The sequence below is a fragment of the Ischnura elegans genome, unplaced genomic scaffold, assembly GCF_921293095.1.
Source record: "Ischnura elegans unplaced genomic scaffold, ioIscEleg1.1, whole genome shotgun sequence".
NCBI lineage: Eukaryota > Metazoa > Arthropoda > Insecta > Odonata > Coenagrionidae > Ischnura > Ischnura elegans.
This window is the reverse complement of record NW_025791744.1, coordinates 28,039-31,732: the sequence shown is the minus strand read 5'-3', so window position 1 is coordinate 31,732 and position 3,694 is coordinate 28,039. Positions and strand designations below refer to the sequence as shown.

The 3,694-nt window shown below is 38.5% G+C and overlaps 1 non-coding gene across 1 annotated transcript; it reads left to right on the top strand.

The window, feature by feature from the left end:
• Nucleotides 1-753: 753 nt before the first annotated feature.
• On the top strand, nucleotides 754-872 carry LOC124173696. The gene has a single exon (XR_006868700.1). It is a non-coding gene; the product is annotated as a 5S ribosomal RNA (ribosomal RNA).
• The last annotated feature ends 2,822 nt before the right edge of the window (nucleotides 873-3,694 follow it).

Here is a 3,694-nt window from a genome sequence, read left to right as displayed (position 1 = left end):
AGGGGCGCACTATCGTTCGTCATTCCTCCACGTAAATGTTACGAAATCGGTTCGCATCACAGGGGCAGTAATGCCACCTCATAATCGCAATTGGGAAAAAGAGTGAAGCGCGATAAGCGAGGAAGGATAATAATTTCCTATTCCGTAATATAACTCGGAGTAAAACCACGAATTCCTGTCTCCGTGGCAGTGTGTTGGCATTGGGAGATAGATAAATGACATAAAGAAAAATGTATGAATGTAGGGAAAAACATTTTTTGTTCCAAGAATGGTGAAAACGATTTTTTACACATTGCTTAACCAACAAAGAGCATAACACCGTCAAGTCCGGAAAATGTAGATGAAGAAATTGGAACGACAAGAATTATCTTTCTCAAATTAATTCCCTCGTTACGCATTACATAATCATCTTTTGCCAGAAAATTTCTTTGAAGAAGTAAATGCATCCCTTGCGTTACATCGATCATTAAACAGTCGAAACAACAACAGGCGACATTTACCAATGGATTAAAGCTGAAACGAATCGCCATTACACCAACAAGCACACCGTTACGAAAGACATTTTTCATAAACACATTTTCAAAGATGGACCAAAAGATATAACGGAATTGAGAATTGCTTAAGCATAAAGGGACTGTTGTCTGGAAATGGTAACTATTCAACAGAAACAAAAGCAGATACAACCGCGAAGAAACCAGATCTTCCTTCGATTCTCAAGTCATGATAACTTTTTGAGGATTCGGTCATGTACTCGCCAACGGCCACACCACGTACAATTCACCGGTTCTCGTTCGATCACCGAAGTTAAACTACGTAGGGCCCGGATAGTACTTGGACGGGTGACCGCCTGGGAATACCGGGTGCTGTTGGCATTACTTTTATTCTTCAACTTGTTTAAAAAAAATATTTTCAATCACCTACCGCGAGCAATGCAGAGCAGGAATATGCCGCGAAAATTTCTTTTGAGAAAGAAATGTCACTATGTGAAATATTTTCTACATATTTTATTCGCGTGTTTCAAGAGTGACATTAATGTAGCGTTGGAGAGGAAAGGCTTTGGGAAAAATCCATTTTCAGTCATTACTGCAATCACTTCCTCGGAATTTATTCCCTAATGCGAGAGTTTCGTTGATTCCGATATGTGGTGAATGAGAGAAATAGGTTTGGGAATAATTTTAATTTGCATGCCACGCGACATTTTCCTTCGATCCTCGGTTATCACAGCGGGATTACATACTCTAAAGGCATGGAAATCGGCTTCCGCTTCCCGGTGTCCATTGGGAGATGGCGTGCAGAGGGTTTTTCATTGAATTATTAGAAATAGTTTAAACTACCCAAGTAATTAATAACGGTCATTTTCAGAAAAGATAAGGTTTGAAGATTGTTATCATACCATCGATGTTCAACGGTACATCTCCCTAACCATCCCACGGTACGTTTTCGCGAAAGCACGAAATTTCGATGCTCGATCAACAATACGCCATTACCTTGGCAACGAGGCAAGACGAGAATCAACAACACAGGCGTACGGGTAATGACAGCGCAGCACTCATTGACGTGGAATTAGTTACATTTCTTGGTTAAACGTGGCATTCTCGGATGGTATAATACATTGTATCGTATGCTGGACTCATCGCCTGCCGTTTCACGGAACCGTGTCTCGGGAGGTGGTGCGCCCTAGTGGCAGTTGCGGAACTATCGGCTAGGATTCTTGCATCACGCAAGAACCTCACGGAATTTGAGTAAAAATTTTAGGTATTAAAACGCAATGTGGAAGTGGTACTCGTCGCAAACACTGTGACAAGTGTTCCCTAATGTGCAAGTGAAGTCCCCGTGTCGATGTTGTCCCCGTGTTTGTGAAATGTATGGTAGAAGAAAGGCGGCGCAAAGTGAAGTGTTGGAAGGCGACAGAGGAAAAATTCGGAAAATAAATCCGTTATTGCGTGTGACTGAGAAAATGTGTTAACGCGAAGAAATTGGTAGTGCATACTTTCATGTGAATGTGGTAATTATGTCGTTGCATTGCAAATACAACCAATACATCATTTGTTTGTTCAGGCTGAAGATGGCCGATGTGTAGGAGTTTGCTGATAAGAAAGGCAAACGATAGGGAAATGTGGGGCGTAATGCAGTGAATTCATACATTAATTCTTTCCATAAATTACTGATCATGTTATTAGTTAAAGGCTGGGCGTCGTTAGGGAAATATAATTTTCATGGTTAAATGTTGGAATGAGCTGTTATGTTGTCAACGCTTCGAGAGTACACAAACTGTGTCATTATGGAAATTAGTTTGTTTTATGCAATTAAACTGGTCAGGAATAAGTGGTTTACCTTTCTTAGCATTTGAAAAGGTATGTGATGGAAATCGATACCCAAGGAGAGATATCATGATAGGTGAAGTTTGCAATTTGAAAACAAGTCTTAATTGTCGGGGCATTATGCAGAATAACATTGCTATTTGATGTTCGGAAATTGTAAAACTTGACTGGAGTATGCGTTTTAGGAAGTGTATCAATGGAAGCGTTAGTCCATGGCGATAGTTTGGGAATAGAATGATGATTGGGGGAATGTTGATATGTGCAGTTGTGGCATCAGGGCTTGGAGATTACATAATATGTGATATAAATGAAATTGTAATGAGTCGTGCAATGAAACTCGTCAGGAATACGTGCATTAACTCTTCCTTCGTTTTAAAAGTGAACTGGTGTTAATCCGTGAAAGAACATAGTTTTGATAAGGGAACGGCAGACATTTGTGTGGCTGAGTAAATGAAATTCCAATTGTGATATTCAAAATTATTCATAAAAACCATAATTACCGAGGGATTCTGACGGGATGCGTTCTAAAACGTTAACAATAGTAAAACATACATTAGTGTCGAGTTTCGTAGCGTTAGAGTAATTAGTTTAAAAAATATTCCGGTTGAAGTGACTGAAATATTGCAGAGGCTAAATATTGAATAACAACATTATGTCCTATAGACAGTGAAAACCAGCGGATTCTGGTGGGACAAGTTTTAAAACAATAGGAGAGATAAGGCAATTGTCGGTGACGAGTGTCAGTGCGATTGAATCAATGGTTGAATTAATATGTTACAATGTGTGTATGACATAATGACATTAAATGTGTCATACTCAAAATTATTCATAAAAACCATAATTACCGAGGGATTTTGACGGGATGCGTTTTAAAACGTTAACAATAGTAAAACATACGTTAGTGTCGAGTTTCGTAGCGTTAGAGTAATTAGTTTAAAAAATATTCCAGTTGAAGTGACTGAAATATTGCACAGGCTAAATAATGAATAACAACATTATGTCCTATAAACAGTGAAAACCAGCGGATTTTGGTGGGACAAGTTTTAAAACAATAGGAGAAATAAGGCAATTGTCGGTGACGAGTGTCAGTGCGATTGAATCAATGGTTGAATTAATATGTTACAATGTGTGTATGACATAATGACATTAAATGTGTCATACTCAAAATTATTCATAAAAACCATAATTACCGAGGGATTTTGACGGGATGCGTTTTAAAACGTTAACAATAGTAAAACATACGTTAGTGTCGAGTTTCGTAGCGTTAGAGTAATTAGTTTAAAAAATATTCCGGTTGAAGTGACTGAAATATTGCAGAGGCTAAATATTGAATAACAACATTATGTCCTATAAACAGTGAAAACCAGCGGATT